This window comes from Vombatus ursinus, unplaced genomic scaffold (assembly GCF_900497805.2).
Source record: "Vombatus ursinus unplaced genomic scaffold, bare-nosed wombat genome assembly UNPS02014841.1, whole genome shotgun sequence".
NCBI lineage: Eukaryota > Metazoa > Chordata > Mammalia > Diprotodontia > Vombatidae > Vombatus > Vombatus ursinus.
The window spans coordinates 145,663-157,763 of record NW_020954619.1 but is presented as its reverse complement, the minus strand read 5'-3'; the positions used below and the strand labels follow the sequence as shown (position 1 = coordinate 157,763).

Here is a 12,101-nt window from a genome sequence, read left to right as displayed (position 1 = left end):
GTGTGTATGTGCGTGTGTGTGTGTGTGTGTGTGTGTGTGTGTGTGTTGGGAGGGAGGAATAAAGAATAAAGAGTAATTTCTACAAATCAACAGATTCCTGGTTCAAAAGCAGTCACCATGTCTCGTGCTGGGGCCACTAAGACCTCTCAGGTCTTTGTCAATTTTCCCACTATTATCAATTCTATCAGTGACAGAGGTTCAGTGACTTGTCCATGGTCATAATTCTGAACCCAGGTCTTCCCAAATCCAAATTTACTACTTGATCTACTTTACTTGTGTGACATTGAGTAAATCACTTAACCTCTTTGGGTATCATTTGCAGAAGGAAGGGGAAGGACACAATGGTCTCCGACAGCCATTCCAATTCTGTATCTACGGAGTTCTACAGTGGTGCTCTGTTCACATTCATTCATTCATTCATTCATTCATTCATTCATTCATTCATTCCACAATCACCAAATGGTTGCTCTCTGTAGTATACGGTCCTCAACACTAAGATGTGCATTTTCTTGACTGATGGCAGTGTTCACTATGCTGTCTACATAAAGTTCTTTGCACACCTTCAAAGCACTATACAACTGTTGTTGTTGCTGTGGTTGTTGTTCGTCCTTCCTTCTCAAGGAGGACCAATGACGTCAAGAGTGTGATGTCTTGACTTGCAAATGAATTGGATTTAAGTGAGACAGAGCTGTGCAAAGCCATCAGCCTCACTCTCCTCCAGAGGTATCAGAGTCCAGTGGCAAGACATAGGTCAGAAAGACTGGAGATATAAATGCCAGTTATTTTTTATTAACATTCTTATTATTAGCTCAGGCCTCCAATCTGGTGATAACTTCATTCCCTGAGCCTTGCACTGCACTCCTGAATAGCTGTTTAAAGAACATTTAAGGAATGTTTAGGGGCAGCTAGGTGGCACAGTGGATAGAGCACAGGCCCTGAAGTCAGGAGGACCTGAGTTCAAATCTGGCCTCAGACCAAACACTTGACACTTAACTAGCTGTGTGACCCTAGGCAAGTCACTTAACCCCAATTGCCTAAAAAAAAAAAAAAGAATGTTTAAAGAACAATGGGGGAAGGTAGGTCAATGCTAGTAGATACTTAACTGAGTTCTGCGGGAAAATATAAATGTATTATATGTGTCATTATATATATAATACATATATACATATATACATTTTACACATATATACATATAAGCACATATATAACTATACACACTTTTCAATTGAATCTGTATTACCAAAGACTTTCCATCTAGACCGTCAATGAAATCATAAATCAAGACATGATTTGCCCAGAGATTTAGTAATTGCTGATGTCTAAGGTATACAACTTGGGTTAGAGTTGTCTTTAACACACCCTTATATCTACATGACACCAAAATATCTAGTTAATTTAATCCATTTCATCAAGAAAATACATCTTGTTATTTGACTGATCAGTTTTTGTTGGGATGACCAAACTAGCCACGTGCTATCAATATGGCCTTGGTCTAATATTATAGAATCAGAAGAACATGCCCAGATGTGGCAGAGAAAGGGCTGGTGGTCAATATGTGTAAGTCCATATGACACAGGGTAGCAATTTTATGGGTGGGGCTCTTTTTTCTCTATGCCTGATACCACAATCTCCTGAGTATCTCCTAGGTGAAAGGGAATGTTTTAGGGTAAACATCTAAGGGGAATTTATCAAGACAAATGGTGGATAACCATAGAGCCTCCAGAGCACTATTCAGCAATGATGGGGTTAAACTTCATCAAGAGTGCTGCTCTCACTTTTTGTGACTAATGTTTTCTTTCATGTAAAAATAAGTTTCAACAATTGTCTGCTATTGTCGGAAGAAAGCCAACAGATTTGGGCTAAAGGAAGTGGCTGGGTTATGTTTCCAGGCCAGCTCAGGGGTGGTACAGTGTTTCTCACTTGATCCAGGAAACAATATGTTTTCTCTAGATTTGCTGTGTGCAGCAAATGGTATTTATTTGCCTTATGAACGTGAAGTCATTGTTCAAAGAACAAAAATGGGATGAGCGGGAGGGGCCCATTTGTCCAGTAATAGAGCTGATCCCAAGTTATATAAGCACCCCATGACATTCCATCAGTGACAGAAAGAAAATCCTTGTACAAGATTCATCCATCAAGAGTCATGAATAAAGATGACACTGATTAGAAAGTACACAAGCTCAGTAGGAAAACACAAGGGAATGGTTGTTTGCTCAAGACAATGTCTTATTTATGTCTTCCTTCTTGCCAAGGCATCCTAATTAAAGTCACTGCATGATAAGGGGCTGTGTGCTCCCAGCTCCAGGCCTAGAATATCCAGGAGTCTGACAAAGGACATTTTTCATCAAGGCTTTCTGTTGAACTCAGGTAGACCTAGGCTTCAATTCTTGACCAAGTCACTCACCTCCATGCCTTTTCTCAGACAGTCTCCCACATCTATAATGTCTGCCTCTTCACCTCCATCTCTTTGAAATCTAAGCTTCTTTCAAGGCTCAATTCAAGCACCATCACCTTCAAGACACCTTTCCTAATTCTCTGAATTGTTTTCACTTTCTCTCTCTTGAAATTACTTTGTATTTACTATATGTATACCTGTTAAATCTCCCCAATAGAAACTAAGCACTTTGAGGATGGGGATTGTTTTGTTTTGTGCCTTTGTATTCCCCTGCTGAAGCCCAATACAGGCCTCTCCAGATCAAGAATGTTTCAACGCTTATTGAATCGAGTAGAATCTGTAATCAAAATTAAAATTATATCATTTCTTAAAGTCAGTCAATAAACATTTAGTGAGCACCAACTGTGTGCCAGGCACCATGGTAAGCTCTGAGGATACAAAGAAAGGCAAAAAAAAAATCCTTGTTCTCAAGGAACTCACAGTCTAATGGGGAAGATGGCACACAAACCATGTACAAATAAGATACATACAGGATAAATAGGAGAAAATCAACAGAAGGAAAGCATTATCATTAAGGGAGATAAGGAAGGACTTCTTGCAGAAAGTGGAGCTTTTATCTGGGACTTGAAAGAAGTCAGGGAAGCCAGGAGGTACAGATGCGGAGGGAGAGAATTTCAAACATGAGAGATAACCAGTGACAGAGACAGAAACATGAATGTAAGCTAATATTTATAATTTTTGTTCCCATAATCGGCTAAAAAAAAAAGGTGGGGAGGGGAAGAATTACCTCTCCCTAAAAGACTTCTGGAGACATTTGACCAAAATGAGCAAGCAGCACCCACTAATTCTGGCATATGGAATAATCACAGGAGTTAATTATGATGTGGTGGTCAAAATGGCAATAATCTAATGTCTGGTATTGTTCTATTAAAGGTTCCTGCTTTTACTGTTGCTTCCTAGGCTCAATAGATTTTAGCCCAACACACAGTGTGCCAGACCTTTTTTTAAAGTTGATTTGGGCCAAAGCCAATGTTCCATTTCAATTAATATTCTTCTAACAACAGAAGGTTTTTATCACCAAAATCAGAGGATGTTTATTTCATGGAAAGAAGTCATATGGGTGAAAACAGGAGTAATTGTCTAAGCATACCAACCCTTAATTTTTCTTATTTATACCTTAGGCCTCGACTACATTACTACCCTGTCAGGTCTAGCTCTCCTGAAGCCAGCAGCATCTCTGTGCCTGCCAGCATGTTTCACTGAAGCTGAAAATCAAGGAAACTTAAAATGTTATAGGGGTAAGGCAAGGTCATTATGGGATAATCTCTACTTTTATTCAGCATGTTTGCCAGTTAGTTAGGCATATCTTATCTTATTTTGGTGAATTAGAGGAAGCTAGGAAAAATAACGTTGAAACTGCCATATCCAAAGGTGTGATGTCTTGAAAGGTAGGGAGTTCCCCATCAGTGGAGGTATTCAAATAAAGGTTGAATTTTAGAGATGATTCTTATGCAGGTACATGTTGGATTAGATGGCCATCTATTCTAATTTTGAGTTTCTTTGATTCCTTGAGATTTTTTCCTCTTAAATCAATCCTATTATCCCAGTATGAATACAAGCATGACATAATGGATCAGTTCTCTAGTTGTTCTTCAAGACAGGAAGTTGTTCTTATTCAGTCATTTCAGACTATTTGTGACCCCTTTTGGGGTTTTCTTGACAAAGATATTGCAGTGGTTTGCCATTTCCTTCTCTAGTTCATTTTACAGATGAGAAACTGAGGCAAATAGGGTTAAGTGACTTGCCATGGGTAACACAGCTAGTGAGTGTTTGAGGCTGGATTTGAACTCAGGTCTTCCTGATTCCAGGCTCAGCATTCTATCCACTGCACCACTTAGCTGTCCAAGTCCAGCTGAAATTCCACTCTGACACATGTTTGCTTTGTGATTCTAGGCAAGTCATTTATGCCGCAAGCAATCCTCTAAGGCCATAAGTTGCTGAGATGATATTGATCAGCATTAGCCGAGGAAGGTATCCATCAGAAGCACTGATGAAATTACAGAAATGCTTTTTTTTTTAGTTAATTTATGTCCTAAACCTTCAACTTAAATTAGACCTAAAGGGTTAAAGTACAAAGACTGATAGACTTTGAATCAAAAGGCATAGGTTCAAAACTTGACTATGTCAACCTATGCTAGCTAGAATATTATGTTGGACTTGGAGTCAAGAAGACCTGAGTTCAAATTCTGCCACACTTATTAGCTGTGTGTATTTGGGCAAGTTACTTAATTATTCTCAGCCTCAGTTTTCTCATCTGTAAAATGAAGATAATAGCACCTGCCTCTGAGTAGCTATGAGGATTAAATTAGATAAAGCATGTAAAATGCTTTGCAATCCAATCCAATCAACATTTATGAAGCACCTACCAGGCACTGTGCTACACGCTAGGGATACAATAAATAAAAAGAAAGACAGTCCTTGACCTCAATAAGCTTACAATTTAACCGGGGGGGTGGTGGTGCTGATAACACACGAAAGACCTTAGTGTGTTATGTAACTGTTAGCTATTATTAGATTCAGACTTTGTGCAGGTCACTTAAGTACTTTTTTCCTCAGTTTCTTCAGGTGTGAAAAAGGGATGATAACAATTGCACTGTTTAGTTCAGAAGGTGGATATGAGGAAACACCTTGTCAACCATAAAGCACTGCAGATTTAAATGTAGTTTAGTATTTAGTCTGTAAGAGTATAGATATGACCTTGGAGACCATCTATACCAGGGGTGGGGAACCTGCAACCTAGAGGCTACAAATGGCCTTCTAGGTCCTTGGGTTCAGCTTTTTGACTGAATCTAAGTTTTATAGAACAAATCTTTTTATTAAGGGGATTTGTTCTGTGAAGTTTGGAATTCAGTCAAAGGGCTGCACTTGAGGACCTAGAAAGCCACACATGGCCTTGAGGTTGCAGGTTCCCCATCCCTGATCTATACTAATCCATTCCTTATAACCCTGAGGAAATTGCATCTCTGACACAATCAGTGACTTGTCCACAGTTAAGCAGCTAGTTAGTGGCATGATAAGGATTTATATCCAGTACAACCCTCTGACTTCCAAGCCAAGATGCTTCACTCTACTTCTCTGCAATGCCTGAGAAAATCTGAACATGTGGACATTGTAGCTTTTGGAGCTCTGTGTTTCCTACTGCCTGGGGATTGGGAGCTTTGATGGGATTGAATAAAAACAAATTTGAATTTGATATTCATTAAAACACCTCCCACGTGCTGGCAGATGAAGAAGATGCCAAAGTAATTAAGGCAATCTCTGTCTTCAAGTGCTATCAGGCAGACAGGTAGTAAATCAATCAACAAGCATTTATTTAATGCCTGCTACGTGCTAGGCACTGTGCTAAGCAATAGGAATACAACCAACAAAAGCCTTCCTCCTTCCCCTTACTAAAAATTTAAAAAAAAATCTTTCTGCTCTCCAGGAACTCAGAGTCTAATAGGGAAGACAAAACACAAATAATTATGTACAATTAAGATATATGTAGAATAAACTGAAGATAATCAGCAAAGAGAAAGCACTGCAGAAATAACCCTAATGCAAAGTAGACCATAGCTGTCTATGATAGCTACTAATAAAAAGGAATGATAGTTCAAAGAGGCAGAGATCATTTTCTAATAAGAAAGTTTAGGAAAGATATTAATGGTTGCATTTGAGCTAGGCCTTGAAGTACCTTAAACAGGTCCTCGAGGGACACTGCAAAATATTGGAAAGAACACTAAGCATGGGGTCAGATGACGTGGTGCAAGGTCTACCTCTGATACTAATTGCATGGATATGGTCAAATAATTTCATATCTTTGATCCTCAGTTTTTGCTTTATACACAGGAGATGATGATGTTTCTTTTTTTTCTTTTTTAAATTAATTTATTTAATTTTCAACATTCACTTCCATAAAATTTTGAGTTCTAAATTTTCTCCCCTTCCCTTTCCTCCCCACTCCCCAAGATGACATGCAATCTGATGTAGGCTATACATATACATTCATATTAAACATATTTTCACATTAGTCATGTCTTAAAGAAGAATTAAACCAATGGGACCAACCACAAGAAAGAAGAAACAACAACAGATGGTATGCTTCAATCTGCATTCAGACTCCATAGTTCTTTTTCTGGATGTGAATAGCATTTTCCATCAAGGAGTCTTTTGGAGTTGTCTTGTATCCTTGCATTCCTGAGAAGAAATTAGTCTAGATGATGATGTTTTTGCTATCAACTTACTATCTACTTACAGGGTGACTGTGAGGACAGTACTTGTAAACTTAAATTGCTATATGAACTATTGTTAAGGCCAAATGGAATTTCTATAGATAGAAATGGAGAGAGGAACCCACTTCATTTGAAAGTGTCAGCAAAGCAACAGAGGTGAGAAAACAAAGGGAGTTATTTCACGGATGGTAAGTGAGGTCCAATGTGACTGAGCCTTGTAGTATAAGTGGAGAATAATGGGAAATTTTCTGGAAGGCCAATCTTTTCCCAATCATAGAGAGCCTTAAATGTTAAGGGGCAAAAGGAAGAAAAAGAGTAATAAGCAAAGAAGGACATGAAGGATCATTCAGAGGAAGTAGGAGGGAAATCAGCATAGAACAACGTCACTGGAGCTAAAGGAAGAGAAGGGATAGTTAGTGTCAGATGTAGTATGGTCAAGGAGTGTGAAGACTTATAAAATTTCTATTTTGGCAATTAGTAGGCCACACACCAGGGGTTTTGGAGAAGACATATTCAGTGGAGTAAATTCTGGGGATGGAAGGAAGATCACAGAGATTGAAGATGAGGAAGCAGGAACAATGAAGAGAGAGGACATTTTCAAGATGTCCAACCACGAAATAGAAGAAAGAATTGAGACACTAGCTTGAGGTGCTAATTAATCCAGGAAAGAAAGGAATTTCTGAAACTGGGAAGTTTCAGCCATGTTTGTAGCAAGAGTGATGGTCAGTGAAGAGGTAAAAGTTGAAGATTCCAGAGATGCAGGGTGGTGGAGGAGGAGGGGAGGAGGAGAGCAGTGGGAGAGAAGGGGAAGATGGAGGGAGGGAAGGATGGTGAATAATACAGCAAAGCCCAGGAAGTATGAGGAATGGAATCAAAGTCATGATTTTACAATTAGGAGTGATTAATCTTGTCTTGTCAAAAAGAAAGGTCCCTCTTCCTCCAAGATTGGAGAAAATGCAAAGAAAAAATTAGAGATGTGGAGAAAAGTTGAGCAAACCAGGATATGTAACCGTGTACACTTGACTTCATAATGAGGTTTAATAAAACAAACTCAAATTTGACAACCATTTGTCATAGTTTCATGGTTTGTTGTGGGGGTCATCTCAAATTAATTCACAGAGTCAGACCACCTCTAATCCAAGTATAGGCATTTATTGGAATGACGCCTCCAATGGACTGAGTTCCAAGAGGAACCACAACTTAGTAAGACAACACAGGCAAATTTATAGTGTAATGATTCTGATTACACAACAGAAATTATGAATATCAAAAGTCAGGAGGAGTTTGATAAGGGATTAGGTAATAGGGGAGAGGTTGCAGCCTTGGTGAAACTGCTCATGCAATTTCCCTAATGCATACAAAAAACCAGTTTGGGGGGGGTGCAGAGCTTAGATGTATGATAATGATAATAGTCCTCTTTATATCAGAAGTTCACCGAAAGTATAGCTTTTGCTATAATTATGCAGGTGCCTACTTAGGGAAAGTCCCTTCTATTGTTTTGGGGTCTACATTCTGCTTGGGTATTCTGGTGGTGCTGCTTTCAGATTGGTTGGCTGTTGTGGACCTATCTGAGATTAGATGGATGTGGTTGTGTTTGAGTGCATGGATATACCTGTTGTTTCTGTGGGAAATAAGAGAAATGGGTCTGGAGGCAGTGGCTAGCTAGAGGCAGTGGCTAGGATCCCATCACACGGACATGCCTGCTGTTTCTGTGAGAAATATGAGTTCATGGACACACCTGTTGTTCTAGTGAGCAGTGAGGCATACATGAGGAAGTTGGATATTGGGTTGAGGTGGGGGAGAGAAAAAGGGGTGGGTGGTGCCTAGGTAGGGACAGTGGGCCTACTGTTCAATGGGGCTTATGATTGAGTCTGGGGGCCTGTGGTGTGGTTAAAGCCAGATTGTGTGGTCATATCAAGGCATGCCTGTTGCTCAGTGAAGCCCATAAGGAAATTAGAATATTGGGGCTCAGAGCAGCTTTATTAGGATTCCATCACATTTATTAAGTACCTACTACATGCTAGCAGATAAGAAAGATCATAACAAAGATCCTTCAGCTATACCTCTGCCCTCAAGGGCTTTGTAACCCTGTGGGGAAAGTAATATCCTTACAAAAAAAAGAACTAAGGTACAAAATGGTACTCAAGGTATGAGGAAAAAAAAGTCATAAAGTATTATGTGAGTTTCAGAGGAGGGAAAGGTCAATTCTTACTAATAGATTTAGGGAAGACATTTATCTCTCAAAATTTGTATCATATGAAAGAAGGAAAAGTATAAAAAATACACATATACATATATATGTATATATATATATATATATATTTTTGGCTAGGCAATGGGGTTAAGTCACTTGCCCAAGGTCACATAGTAAGGTGGAAAACATTTGTAAGGGCCTCTGTGGGGCAAATGAAAGGGAAGTAATAGGAAGTGAATAAAAGGAACTGCAAAGCAGTGAGGGCTCAGCTAAGGTAAAATGGCATAGATTTATATTGGACCCAATCAACTGGGCTTCATGTCTTTATCCTGGCTCATCAGTCTGAAGTGGGAATGGAAGTGGAAAGAGTCTTAATAGTGACTACCTAAAGTTAAGGATTAGCGAAGCAGAAACCTGTGAATGGGGTAAGAGGGTTTGTGTTGAGGGAGGAGCACTGCTCAGGGAAGATGAACCTGGATGGGGTACCATTGTGAGAAGCCCTGCTCAGACATGAATGTAGTAACCCCAGCCTTCTGGGAGTCAGAGGAGAGTAGAGAAAAGGAGAGAGGCTGGCACAGAAAAAGAGGTAGGCAGAAGACTGAGAAAAACTTTGCTTGCTTAAATACTTTGTCTAGGGCCCTGCCTAGAAAACACAAAATAAATTATTTTGACTTAAGTGAGAAGGGTCATGTCAGTCGTTTGCTGTCCAGGCATACGTACACTCAGTATATAACTTCCCGGACTAACTGAAAATGAGTTTCAGAAAAATCTTCTTTATTTGCATAACACCCAAAGGAAATGACTTGGGAGATTTTTCTTGCCTCTAAGATTTCCTTGAAAAGAGAGAAAAATATAGCTAATTATGAAATCCTGATGACTATGAGATTTATTAAACCAATTAGGTGGTCAGAAAGCTATGTTGTACTCTAGGTATGGACAGAGTAATTGCTTGGGCAATGTTATTTAAAAATCAAGGCTATAATTTAGAAGCTAACAAAGAAGGTTTTCCAATAACCTCTTATATTGCAGGTTCTAACTGCCAAACTCCAGCACATGCCTCCAAAAAACAAAAACAGACATCCTGAACTCACTTGCCTGCGCTTAATCTCATTTCTTCGGTGATCTTTCTATGCGACTCCTTCCACATTTGGCTTCAGGAGGATCTTATTCTTTTAACACCTGGCCATTTCCTTCTCACATATCCATCTGAAACAAGGTGCAAAAGTTTTATATATAGTTAGAATCACTTGACTATGGCAGAACAGTCCCATTAAATAAAGATAATAACACTGTTGCATTGATCTTAGATGGGTGTTATGAAGATCAGGAAAGTGTGGAGGCACTGTAGTGCAGTGGATTTCAAGTCAGAGAGATTGGATTCTAATTCCATCCCTACCACTTAATACCTTGAGCAAATCATCTAACCAGGAAAGGGATTTGTTCTGTGAAGTTTGGATTCAGTCAAACAACTGCACTTGAGGACCTAGAGGGCCACCTGTGGCCTCAAGGCCACAGGTTCCCCACCCCTGATCAGGGTCTCTGTTTCTTTGCTGGTACAAAAAGAGGGTTGACTATGTGATCTCTAAGGTTCCCTTCAGCTCTAAATTTATGATCAAATGAAATAATATCAGGGAGGGAAGAGTATGTGTGTGTGTGTGTGTGTGTGTGTATATGTATGTATACGTGTATATCTGTGCATATAACAGGTATTCCTGTTCTTTAAACCAAGGACCTTGAGTAGAGGCAATGTTTCTATTATTCTGCTGGAACTGCGTTGGGCATTCTTATGACCTTAATCTTTTTCCTGCTGTTCATGAAAAGATATATTCCTAGGTATAGCACTTTTGAGGCTATACTTCATTCACCTTGTATGCCACTTAATGGAAGAACTAAAATGGCTCCGGCATGAAAACAAAATGTATATATTAGATTACATTCTATCCATGGGAACCTTCCTCTTCCTCTTTGCTGCCTGTTACCGACACAGGCCACTTGTCAAAGAAAGGAGCATAAATATTTTGATGTGGACATTACAACTTTTATCCTTGCTCATAATTGTCACTACAGCCCAGGTTGCCTATGCAGTGATAGTTCTAATTTTTTCTCAGGGTCTCTATTATCCATGGAGAGCTTTCTGCTGTGTAAGCAGAAAAATCAAGGCATATTATAAATCAAAATGGCTGATGATTAAGCACATTACTGAAGAAGAATATGGGGAGCAAACTGAAATTGAAACAGCCAAGGTGCTGGAGAACTCTAATGAGTTTTGTCACAGCATGGCCTTCCTTCCCATCACGGTTAACTGTATCCAGACTCCAGTACACTAAACAGTTTCTGGAGTTTGTTTTGGGAGCAAATCACCTATCACCTGAAGAAATCAGAGCCCATAAAGAACAGTATGGCATTGGAGGCTGGTTCTTGGAAGAGGAGCTCTTTAGCTCTGGAGGTTCCCAAGAGTATAATCAACAAGATTGCTTTCAGGAAGAGGAAATAGTTGAAATGAAGAGGGTGTTTCAAAAAAAAGGAGAAACTACTGTAGGAAAACTGAGGCCATAGCAATTTCCCTGGAGCACAGATGGATCCCAAGGGAAAGGGAAATTAAACAATGAATATATTTTGTGCCTGGAAATCATCCTTGCTGGCAAGTTCTGCTGCTCACTGTACTGTAGGTGGTAACCAAGATTCTTTGAAGGATTCCTTCTGAGTTTCCTAGAAAGGAAACTCTCCTTGAAAACAATGGGAGGCTTTCTTTCTGCTCCTCAGGAGGTTAGCCAGCATAAAGAGGTGCCTCATCAATGCTTCAGAAAGTCTTCCTCTGGATCCTCACAGTGAGAGAGGCTGTCTTCTGCTTCCAGGTCATCTCAGCTCTCAACTTGAGGAAGAGATCATTGATACTGTGAAAGATAAACAAATACACCATTCCTTATTTGATTTTTTGGTTTGTTTTATGTGTGGGGGATAAAGATTGATAACTTTTAAAAAGGGAAATCTATTTTCCTATTTTTTTTAGGTATTGAAAATATTTGCATGGAATGTAATATCATGACATCAGGGTTACTTTTCATAGTTTACTCAAATGGTAATGTTCAAATAATGTTTGAGCTCAATTAGGGGCAGCTACGGGGCACAGTGGATAGAGTGCTAGTCCTGGAGTCAGGAAGACTCATCTTCCTGAGTTCAAATCTAGCCTCAGAAACTTATTAACTATGTAAGCCTGGGCAGGTCACTTAACCCTGTTTGC

General features: G+C 39.4%; 1 pseudogene; it reads left to right on the top strand.

Moving 5' to 3' along the window:
- The first annotated feature begins 7,367 nt into the window (after positions 1–7,367).
- On the top strand, positions 7,368–11,416 carry LOC114026558 (annotated as a pseudogene).
- Positions 11,417–12,101: the final 685 nt, after the last annotated feature.